The following is a 12,710-nucleotide window of genomic DNA, read 5'->3' as shown; positions in this document are numbered from 1 at the left end:
TTAAATTTTTGAAATGTTGCATTACTCTTGCAGAGCTTTAAGTTTTCTGGAAGAATTAGCAATACCTTCTTAAAAGCTTTTTCTTTTGTACATTTTTAATTCCACAGCATTAGTTTTTAATATGAGAAGGCATGTCAGATTCCAGAGTCATTTCATCAGCTTCAGCATACTTCGTAGCTATTCCAAAACTAAGAACGAACCATTTATAAAGGCTTATAGGAACCTTACAGTGCTGCATGTAAACCTGAGACCACAGGAAGTAAAAACAAACATGTGTGTTCAGTTATGCCAAATGTGAGTTGTTGTGTGCAGAGGGCATGTTGCTCTCTCTCTTCCTCCCTCACTCCCTCTCAAAATCCCTTAATGTGACTTTATTTTCATGGAGTCATTAGTGTATCAGGTGCAGGACATATTTTGATTTTTGAACTGCAATGTCCACCAGCCCTTGGAATATGTGTCTCCTGGGCCCTGGGCACCCAACAATTTGTAGATCAGAAAGTAATGTATTTCATCTTTTTATTAAAACACAAATATACTACAAAATCAGGCAGAACATGTAAGAATCAATCATGTTAGATTAAAGAATTAGATGTATCAAAGGGTTTGCTTTAGGTAAGAAATGGGTAGAACTCATGCTTTCAGTTCGCTATTGCATTTGTGTATTGATACTCAAGGATGCCAGTGCTTTGCTGGCAATTTAATTGCTTACCAACCTATCCAAGCAGCCAAGTAGGAGGGAATGAGCAGCTTCCTTGGAGAGCAAAGTGGTCCTTTGAATTGGTTACTTATTCTCTCCATAATTAGCTATTAATCTAATCATTCATGTTATTCCCACATCATAAAATATTTATCTTTCTAACATTTCTTACTGATGTATACATTTGTAAAGTATTACTGGAAGTGCTGTCAGCCTCCCAAAGTTGACTTTGCTGTGCTCTATCAGTCTTGCACCAACATTTTCTTTACCACTCTTGTAACCTTCTGGTGCTCTTTCAGCTAAGTATCCCATCCTATATTGAAATAGGACATGTGGACTCACTGCCTAAGCAGTCCTACTACATGCATTTAAAACTGCCATATAAAATGAAATTAGGGTGGAGTGGGAGGAAATAAGGTTGTTCCATCCAACAAAACACAGCAATATTTGAGAGATAAGGGGAAATATGAATTTTGTAAGTCTGGAGTAATAGCTTGCTTAATGGAAACTCAACAGGAAGACCAATTATAATGCAATATACTTACCAAGGCTGTTTAGGTAAAAGGCATAATCTAAACCTGGGGGTGGGGTGGACCCTCTATGGACCTTCAAGAGAACAAACTATTTAAAAATAATAAAGCAAAATAAATCAGTGTTGATCAGCTCCTGTGACATCCTATAGTGCATTGATTTCTGTTGATAGGGGCAATATAGTTTAAGTGCATTCCATAACTTCCGACAGAGGGCATGTTAATTGCCTACTTTAGGTTGAGGTGGATTAACAACGTATGCTTTTGAACAAAAACAGTGCCACATCTATAGAAAAAATTAATGAATATTTTGGGTAAATGACAAGAGTATGTGAATTGTTTTAGTGCTTCTTCTGAACCTTGATTTAAAATGTCTTTATTCTTTCAGCTGTGGGGGGCACAAAGCCCAGGGTTGTTGGAATAAATGGCACAAAAGTAATTTAAAACACTGATGTTGGTTTTATTTATTTTCTTGCTTACTTATTTAGATACTTCAGTTTGTATGCTACCCCAATTATGAAGACTGAGCAGCTAACAAAAGACCTGTAAGAAAGGAAAAAAAAGACAGAAACTGTTAAAACAATGATATGACGATGGAGCGGGTTTGCAATGAATACAATTGGAAGAGTTTATAGTTTGAACAGCATATGTGTCCTCCTCCTTTAGTATTTACATGTGTGTTTACAAAGAACAGATGTTATTGAGCAATATATTGTATTGGTAGAATGACTTTTTTTGCTCTTAAATCTACTGTCCTTTTTCTTGTTCTTCGTTTTCTGTAGTGGCCAATTGATGGTTAACATACATTTCTATGAAGCAGTTGAAATACATTTTAGCAGTGAGTTCTTTTACTTCTTTTTATAATGTCATGGTTAAGTAATTTTTCTGTCAAATAAATAAATAACTACTTGTCTAAGGTAATGTCCGAGCACTTTCAGGAAATTTACATTTTGAAAGACACTGCTGGAGACTAGCAAGGATATGCAATTACTGTATGTAAATCACTTCATTTGTTTCCTAATCTTGCTGAGGACAGAAGAATTACAGTTTCCCTCCCATGTGTATCCTTCTTCCCTCTCAAATACAGTACATGTGCTGAAACTGCATGTCTGTTCTGATTTCCCTCTATGCTTTTATTTATATTTAGTACATTTACTAGTATTATTTTTGAGTTATTTTCAGATTAGTATTTAATGTAAAAGTCTCTTAGAGGAAGTGTTATGTGTCTGTATCTGTTTATCCTGCTCACTTGATGACTTTTTAAAAAAATTACAGTGTAAGTTTATGAGCATGCTCCATTTTTAGCAAGCTTTAAATCAGATGTTCATTATTGCATGGTCTCATCATGGACTTGTCAAACAGATGTAGTGCTATGCTTGAGGATGGTCCAGAAGATGCAGCTGCTGCAGGATGCAGTTGCCATGTGTTAAGTGGAATGGCTAAATGGCATCATGTAACACAGGTTCATAAAGCACTCTACTGGCTACCTGCAAGCCAGCAAGGCAAAATTCAAATTCTTGATATTAGATTATGGTTCATGGCCAAAGGAAGTTGTAATTCCATTTTTGTAGTGTCTTGTTTTATAGGAATTTATATTACTGATGTCTGTTTTTTATCAAACTGTTCTGGAAGTTTATTTTATTTATTTAATTTTTTCATCGTGTTTTTTAAATATGCTGCTTTGTGTTTTGTTTTGTTTTGGGTGTGTGTGTGTTTTGTTTTTGTGTTTGTTTTGAGACAGAAATGTCCCCCCCCCCCAAAAAAAAAGGATTAGGTCCATTAATGGAATTTTTTATTAAATTGTGAATTATACCTTTGTGTAAATAGCAGATACTTTTTCTATTGAATTTTTAAATTTTCAGTGACTTACTTAATGTTTTTGTAGATTTCATGTTTCCTTTAATGTTTTCTTGAGATTTCCTTTGGCACATACGTGGTCTCACTAAGTATGACTATTGGCTGGATTAATTTGATGGTGTCATACCAATACTTGCACCTTGTGAAAGACAGAGAATGAATGTTTCTATTTTTATTGCTACACTGGAAAGTATGTATGTATATGTTTTCATGTGTCCATATATGTGAGCGTGCTATATCAAAAGAAAAGTACAAACTCAAAAGACTAAGTTTTATAAGATAGTAGGATTAAGCTGATATTTCATTACACTGTCAAAGGAGTAAATAGTGAAGCTTTACAAAGATTTTTAAAAAGCAATAAAATGTGTGAAATCTCCAGGATCAAATAAATTGCATCCTAGGGTACCAAAAGAACTAACTGTTGGTCTGACTAAAGCTTTATATATTATCTTTGAGAATTCCTTGAGAATTGATGACATGCTAGATTATTGAAGGAGAGATTATAGGACATAAAATCTACTGATTTCAATGAAATATTTGATAGATTAACACAGGACCTTCTGATTTACAAGCTAGTTAAGGATGAGCTGGATGGCATGACAATTAAGTGATCCCACTTTGAGTAATGTATCCAATTCTGGATATCACAAAGAAATGGGTGCAAGTCAGAGAAGGCAACAAGGATGATTAGAGACAAGTAACATAGTCTGAGAGGGATTCATGACTGAAAGAATTCTTAAAATACATGAAAGGATGCCATGGAGAAGAAGATTGAAACTTGTTTATTTTTCAGGATAGAAAAAGTTGTTTTAAGTCATGTTTGATATTCTAGTCTTAAACTTTAAAAACTCTGTTTTAGGTGTGTCATACATGTAGACAGCATCCACATATTGAGTAAGTATATGGATAGATGGATCAAAAAGACTGGACTGGACTGGACTGTAATTCCCAGAATTTCCAACAAACACAGTCAGTAGCTATCCTGCTTGAAGGTGTGGGAATTCTAGTCTAACACATTTGGAGTTCCCTACTAAGTTAGGTAAGTCTGATTTAAATAAGGAAGCTAAAATCTGTATTTAAAGATACATGATTACCATCAAGGCCAAGACTGCAGTTACGATACAACCGTACGTATTTTAATGGTAGCAGCAGTGGTCAACTGTCATGTTAAAAATAACAAATCACATTTGCTATGCAGTTTCCTGCTTTGCAGATGGCATTTGGTGAGCACCGTAGAAATGGCCAATCTGCCCTTAACATTTAAGAGAATGGCAAAGTAATGATGCAACTGGCTGGGAGCATATGATGCACATAGTCAAGGCCAGGACTTTTTCTTTTTGGTGTTGTCTTTGTTGAAACTCTATTAAGCTTTAATGTATGAATTACACTGCATTTTATCTGTTTCCTACCCTCAAATGTTAGAGTTTTGTTGATTGTTTTTGCAACTGTGATTAAACAGAGTCTCTACGGGACATAAACATGGTTTGGGGCCACACGTGGCCCTGGGCCCTCAGACTAGCTTAATGATAAAATGTCTAGCACAGCAAGACATTTCTGGTGACTGAAAGTACTGGCTTGTCATTAGGCCATGTGGGACTTTGGGTTTAAAGGGAAAATTTTGCTTTGGAGTATATGAGGGTAGTTGGCTCCTATCCGTAGCTCCTAAAAGTATTTCTGTCTTCTCCTGTGATCAGAGGGCTGTTTTCTACAACTACTGGATGCCTTCAGAGTTAGCAGCTGCAAGTGTGCCCCACACAGCCCAAAGCACTTTCTTTGCTTTCAAACCAAAGTTCTCACTCACCCTGTATAACATATTTATACCTTGGGATTTAACCATTTAAAAAGCACTGATGGGCCATGTTGTAATTTGCCTGATCAGACTGTAGAGAAACAATGGTTTGAGGCTATCCTGTACAGAGCAGAGGCAAGGAACTCAAACGTAAAGAAGGCAGCGGAGATGGTAAAAATGCAAAGAGAGCCTGGCTTCTCTTCTTTTTGTTCAGAGGTGTGAAAGAAAGAACTACAAGTACGCAGTCAAGCACACTACGATTGCTAATCCTAGCCAGCGACTGGAGGGCAGAGGCCATCTTTTCTCATATAGTTGCTGATGCTTCCCCAGCAACCTCCCTTTAATGTGCCCTAGAGAGAAGTTAGTATTAAGGAGATAGTGGGTCTTGATAGTGACTAGCGATACGTATATAGCAGTGCTCCTGGCCATGACGTTGAGTACTTGCTAGGTTAGAGCTGCATAGAGATCTTCTTCGGACTGAGTCAAATGCATGTTTCATTGTATTATCTTACTCCTGTGTGGAGAGAGACTTTCTTCCTTTTCATTGAGCTAAAGAAGCACTTCATTGTAGGGCACTGCATTACTCCAGGGTAAGTCTCAGTTACAGTGTGTGACTTAATGGTATCGTGTTACTCTAGTGTAAGAAGAAAGTTGATTTTCTTTTGACTATTGATGGCAGTCAGTAAGGTGCAATTGCAGGGTTCTCGCAAAAAAATCGATTATCACTCTTTTGCTTTTGATGCAGTTGTTACCTTTTATGTTTTACTATGGCAAGAAGAATTATTCTCAGCTGTATTAATTGCAGTTTTGCTGTTTAAAAATTACTGTAATCAATAAATACAATAGCAGTGTGTCCTCTATTTAAAAAAAAAAGTTGTTTTTTTCTTGCTAGATCCCAGGTTGCTTGATAGAGTATATTTGCAGAATTTAAGAAATGAAAAGGGTTAGAATCGCTACTTTAAGTACCCCCCACTTCTCACAGTCAGCTTTTGAAGAACAAAAGTAGTTTCTTGTACCTAATCTAAGGCTCTTCAGCAAAGGATCGTTACCTTGTTGTGGTGCTGGAGCTTGAGCACCTCAGTGATGCCATGAGCTAAACTGCGAAGGGCCACCCAAGATGGGAAGGTCATGACAGAGAGGACAGACTAAATGCGATCCCTGGGGAAGGTAATGGCAACCCACCCCAATATTCTTGCCGTGAAAACTAAATGGATCAGTACAACCAGAGATATGTCGGTATTCCATTGGAAGATGAGACCCCCAGGTGGGAAGATGGTCAAAATGCTACTGGGGAGGAACAGAGGATGAGTTCAACTAGCCCCAGATGTGATGACGCAGCTAGCTCAAAGCCAAAAGGACGGCTAGCGGCCGACGGTGCTGGTGGTGAACGGCGAATCCGATGTTCTAAGGATCAACACAGCATTGGAACCTGGAATGTAAGATCTATGAGCCAGGGCAAATTGGATGTGGTTATTGGTGAGATGTCAAGGTTAAAGGTAGAAATTTTGGGTGTCAGTGAACTGAAATGGACTGGAATGTGCCACTTCACATCAGATGACCACCAGATCTACTACTGTGGACAAGAGGACCACAGAAGAAATGGAGTAGCCTTCATAATTAATAGTCAAGTGGCTAAAGCAGTGCTTGGATACAATCCAAAAAACGATAGAATGATCTCAATTTGAATTCAGGGCAAGCCATCTAACATCACAGTGATCCAAATATACGCCCCAACCACAGATGCTGAAGAAGCTGAAGTAGAGCAGTTCTATGAAGATCTGCAGCACCTACTGGACAACACGCCTAAAAGAGATGTTATTTTCATCATAGGAGACTGGAATGCTAAGGTGGGCAGTCAAATGACACCTGGAATTATAGGTAAGCATGGCCTGGGAGAACAAAATGAAGCAGGACATAGGCTGATAGAATTTTGCCAAGACAACTCAATGTGCATAACAAACACTCTCTTCCAGCAACCTAAGAGACGGCTTTATACATGGACTTCACCAGATGGACAACACCGAAATCAGATCTACTACATCCTTTGCAGCCAAGGTGGCGGACATTTATACAGTCGGTAAAAACAAGGCCTGGAGCTGACTGTAGTTCAGATCACAAACTTCTTATTGCACAATTTAGGATCAGACTACAGAGATTAGGGAAGTCCCACAGATCAGCTAGATATGAGCTCACTAATATTCCTAAGGAATATGCAGTGGAGGTGAAGAATCGATTTAAGGGACTGGACTTAGCGGATAGGGTCCCAGAAGAACTCTGGACAGAAGTTTGCAACATTGTTCAAGAGGCGGCAACAAAATACATCCCAAAGAAAGAGAAAACCAAGAAGGCAAAATGGGTGTCTGCTGAGACACTAGAAGTAGCCCAAGAAAGAAGGAAAGCAAAAGGCAACAGTGATAGGGGGAGATATGCCCAATTAAATGCAAAATTCCAGAGGTTAGCCAGAAGAGAGAAGGAATTATTTTTAAACAAGCAATGTGCGGAGGTGGAAGAAGACAATAGAATAGGTAGGACAAGAGACCTCTTCCAGAAAATTTGAACCATCGGAGGTAAATTCCAGGCAAAAATGGGTATGGTCAAAAACAAAGATGGCAAGAATCTACCAGAAGAAGAAGAGATCAAGAAAAGGTGGCAAGAATATACAGAAGACCTGTATAGGAAGGATAACAATATTGGGGATAGCTTTGACGGTGTGGTCAGTGAGCTAGAGCCAGACATCCTGAAGAGTGAGGTTGAATGGGCCTTAAGAAGCATCGCTAATAACAAGGCAGCAGGAGACGACGGCATCCCAGCTGAACTGTTCAAAATCTTGCAAGATGATGCTGTCAAGGTAATGCATGCTATATGCCAGCAAATTTGGAAAACACAAGAATGGCCATCAGAGTGGAAAAAATCAACTTATATCCCCATACCAAAAAAGGGAAATACTAAAGAATGTTCAAACTATCGAACAGTGGCACTCATTTCACATGCCAGTAAGGTAATGCTCAAGATCCTGCAAGGTAGACTTCAGCAATTCATGGAGCGAGAATTGCCAGATGTACAAGCTGGGTTTAGAAAAGGCAGAGGAACTAGGGACCAAATTGCCAATATCCGCTGGAGAATGGAAAAAGCCAGGGAGTTTCAGAAAAACATCTATTTCTGTTTTATTGACTATTCTAAAGCCTTTGACTATGTGGACCATAACAAATTGTGGCAAGTTCTTAGCGGTATGGGATACCAAGTCATCTTGTCTGCCTCCTGAAGAATCTGTATAACGACCAAGTAGCAACAGTAAGAACAGACCACGGAACAACGGACTGGTTTAAGATTGGGAAAGGAGTACGGCAGGGCTGTATACTCTCACCCTACCTATTCAACTTGTATGCAGAACACATCATGCGGCGTGCTGGGCTTGAGGAATCCAAGGCTGGAGTTAAAATCGCTGGAAGAAACATTAACAATCTCAGATATGCAGATGATACCACTTTGATGGCTGAAAGCAAAGAGGAACTAAGGAGCCTTATGATGGTGAAAGAAGAAAGTGCAAAAGCTGGCTTGCAGCTAAACCTGAAAAAAACCAAGATTATGGCAACCAGCTTGATTGATAACCGGCTAATAGAGGGAGAAAATGTAGAAGCAGTGAAAGACTTTGTATTTCTAGGTGCGAAGATTACTGCAGATGCTGACTGCAGTCAGGAAATCAGAAGACGCTTAATCCTTGGGAGAAGAGCAATGACAAATCTTGATAAAATAGTTAAGAGCAGAGACATCACACTGACAACAAAGGTCCGCTGTCATGAGTGAGGATGGCGAGCAGGGGGCTCCCATCCAGGCTGTAAAGCGCATGCATAGTACTGAGGAATTAGGTGGCCATTCAAAGAGACACAGATCGGGCCCGCCTTAGTCTTTGGGGTTTATATGTCTGGGTTTTCCCACGCTTCTTCAGTTTGTTAGGATTCTCTGTTATGTAGCAGTAATAAAACACTAGAGACCTACTCCTTGTCTCAGCGTGGCTCCTGGCTGTTAGGACATCCGCATAGTTAAAGCAATGGTGTTCCCCGTAGTAACATATGGCTGTGAGAGCTGGACCATAAGGAAGGCTGAGCGAAGGAAGATAGATCCTTTGGAACTGTGGTGTTGGAGGAAAATTCTGAGAGTGCCTTGGACTGCAAGAAGATCAAATCAGTCCATAGTCCAGGAAATAAAGCCAGACTGCTCACTTGAGGGAATGATATTAAAGGCAAAACTGAAATACTTTGGCCACATAATGAGAAGACAGGACACCCTGGAGAAGATGCTGATGCTAGGGTGAGTGGAGGGCAAAAGGAAGAGGGGCCGACCAAGGGCAAGGTGGATGGATGATATTCTAGAGGTGACGGACTCGTCCCTGGGGGAGCTGGGGGTGTTGACGACCGACAGGAAGCTCTGGCTTGGGCTGGTCCATGAAGTCACAAAGAGTCGGAAGCGACTAAACGAATAAACAACAAATCTAAGGCTGCTTCGAGGCAAAGTGCTTGTAGTGCTATCAGTCAAAAAATAATTTGAAGCTATTTTGTCTTTTGGGTCTTAACTAATTGTCTGGGGGGTGGGGAGAAAGACCAAAGAAATGGAGCAAAACGTGAGCATTACAAGTGGAAGATGATGTCAAGATCCCTATAATATTCGGGGAATGATACATGGTGATTAAATGATAAGGACTTCCTGTGGAAGCATTGCTCCAGTCAGGTCCAGAGGAATATTTGCCTGCTCTTTTTCTGCTGGCCTTCCTTTGGGGTAGAAGAACATTAAAATTAAACTGAGAAATCAGGGGCATCGGACTGGGGAGGGATATAAAAGAAGTTAAGGTGACAGCCATTCCCATGCAAACTCCTGTCCCTTCTGTGTGTGTGGCAGATGTGATGTACATTGAAAGGGGTGGAGCTTTGTGCGTTAATGGCTGCCATCTTGACTCTCTGGCCCCTCCCTGCAGACCCCTCTGTGAGAAAAGCTGATAACAGAAAATTCTTTGCATGTATTTATATACCATCTTCATTTGCTATAACTTTTTATTGATGCAAGTACATCCCTTCCCCTTTTGTGACAAGTAATATCATGAGCTCTTGACTTTTAAAAGCTTCTGTGCCCAGAATGCAGAGGGTTTTGTATTTTTAAAATGCAGGATTAATTATTAATGGATATGGAATCATGCTTTTAGAATCTTCACATTTTGAGTGAAAAATCAATTAATTATTACTATAAATCTCTGTGATTATGCTGCAGTCCTATTGCTGGGAAACTGGCCATTTAGTACCAGGAAATTGCCCATCTCCTTTCAGTCAGATTTCAGCTCTTGTTCTTTTTATAAATTAACTATCAATGTGATGCATAATTGATAACCATCTATAATAGTAACAATATTCTCCATGAAATTGTAATCCTGGTTGGCAGTAGATTTGTAATAGTCTGATCCCTCCCCTCCCCTAAATCGTATTGTATTGCATTTATTAACTATTAATAGTATGTTGTTTCTGGAAAACTGAAGCTATTTTTTTTTTCTTTTGAGATGGTGTGCTAAAGAAAACAACTAGGATTGTAGCTGCTAGGAAGTGTGCTTTCCCACTCCTGAAAAAGGCAATGATGATACTCTGTCCTTAGTAACATTTTTAAGACTCCTTGGCTTGCATTGTAAAAGAGAACAAGCAATATTATTCTGAAAAAGCAAATACATAGTGATTCCAGTCACAATAGATCATAGTCCTGAATATGAACACAATCCCTGCTTATATCAAAATGTACCAGTGGATCCAGATTACCATCAGATACAAATGTAGACTGGATTAAATATCAGTTTCCAAATTGTCTGTGATGCATGGAAGTTTAACTGATGCAGATGGATTTCTTCAGTGTGATTGATGGGAAGATACTTGAAGTACCAGCCTCACTGCAATCATTGGGAACCTGCTTTCCATCAAAGATGCAACAGAACTGTTTACTTAACAATATTACTTGATTACAGTGTAGAACACAAAGACACCAACCTCCTCTAGCTTACTTCTTAAATCACGGAAGAAGGCCACATTTTCTTTCCCTTTAAATGCTTATAGACGTAAGCCAATGCCCCATACAGTACAATTGCAACATATTTTTAATCTGTATGTCTGGTTCCAGAGAGCCACAGTATCCATCAGAAATACTATACTAATTTTTCTTCTCTTCCAATATTTAGTCATTCCTTTTAATCCACATTCAATATTTGGTGGCTGTTAACCTTACTTAGTTCACATTGGGTTGTGGATTGTTGTTTGTTTATACGTACATACTGTACATACATACTGTACAGGTCTGTGCTGAAAGGGTTTTTGGTTTTGGTGAGAACAATTTTTTTCCCTCCACTGGAGCTAAAACTAGAGAAAAAACTATTTTAGCAAAAATGACTGCTTGCAAATCTTTACAGTTATTAATTATAGAACCCTAAATACTTTTGTAATATAAATATCTACTTCAGTGATCAAATACTGTGTCAAATGTGCAAGTGTACATAATACTCTAGGCCACATTTCTCTTGCTACTACTTACTCATCTTGAAAGGTATGTGTTTTCACTGAATCACAGGTAGGATTGTTTTACCTAGTGAAAAGTTAATGTGTTTGATATAGAGTTGCTTGAAATCTGATGTTGGTTCAAGGCCTTTTTTTGTTTGTTGTTTTAACTTTTCCAACTTGACTGGTGTAACGCTTGCAATTCACACCACCACCCCTGCCAAAAAAGACAGACAAGTACGCGGAAGCTAGCTAAGATTGCCAATATGTATGATACAGTATGATGTTATCTTAGAATATTCTGTGAATATTGTAAACTCTGCAAATAGTATTTTTTATTTTTATGTTATTTAAATTTATTGTAGCTGCCCAACTCCAATGGACTTTAAACCCATCTATATGATTGCAGTAATTTTCAGAAACTGCATTCAAAAGTCTTAAGAAACTGGTGTTGTGTATTTGAGCTTTTAAAAAAATAAATCAAGAAAATAAACTTAAAAGTAGAAAACAACATGAAGCTACAAGGAAGAACAAGTTGTATAGAGATAGTCCACTCCCAGGCTACCACACCTGGTAGCTTGGGTTTTATTTTAATTTTTAAAAACCCAAAAATATCTGCTAATGAATTCTTACTGGGAAAACACATTCAGCGTCCTAATACTTGTTCAAGGCTATAAAAATTATTTAGTTTCATGTCCATCAGTATTCTGTATAGCCAGTAATTTTAGCTACGTAAGTTGGAATGTGGTTAAAAATTTTCAAAGTTGAGCTCAGCTTCTGGTGATTTCATTACCATGTCTATGGAGCTTTCTAGTCAACAGTACAAAAATGTTCTACCATTACCTAAGCTTTTTTTTCTTAAATACTACTTTGTCTAGCCAACAGACCTCATCTCTGGAGGTCTCCCATCCATGTTTTAACCAGGTCCAACACTACACAGCTTCGAAGCCTAGAAAAGGTTATCCACATGCTGCCATCTGCTTAGGTGTGAGATGTAGTTACATACAACCAATTATAGGTTAATTGAGTAAGTCACACCACAAGTCCTAGCAGATGCAGATTGAGGCTTCATTATAAAAATAATCTTACAGACAAGTATGTATTTGGGTAGCAAAATGCAGAGAGCCAGTTTGGTCTAGTGGTTAAGGTGCTGGGCTAGAAACCAGGAGTCTCTGAGTTCTAGTCCCGCCGTAGGCATGAAAGCCGGCTGGGTGACCTTGGGCCAGTCACTCTCTTTCAGCCCAACTCACCTCACAGGGTTGCTGTTGTGGGGAAAATAGGAGGAGGGGGGAGTATTAAGTATGTTTGCCACCTTCAGT

General features: G+C 38.8%; 1 protein-coding gene across 2 annotated transcripts in view; it reads left to right on the top strand.

Annotated features, from left to right (window-relative positions):
- CTBP2 (C-terminal binding protein 2) overlaps positions 1–12,710 on the top strand; it is a 228,680-nt gene that overhangs the window by 122,842 nt on the left and 93,128 nt on the right. The gene's annotated exons all lie outside the window — the stretch shown is intronic.

This window comes from Candoia aspera, chromosome 6 (assembly GCF_035149785.1).
Source record: "Candoia aspera isolate rCanAsp1 chromosome 6, rCanAsp1.hap2, whole genome shotgun sequence".
In the NCBI taxonomy this organism is placed as follows: domain Eukaryota; kingdom Metazoa; phylum Chordata; class Lepidosauria; order Squamata; family Boidae; genus Candoia; species Candoia aspera.
The sequence above is the reverse complement of the archived record's forward strand: the minus strand, read 5'-3'. Positions and strand labels throughout refer to the sequence as shown.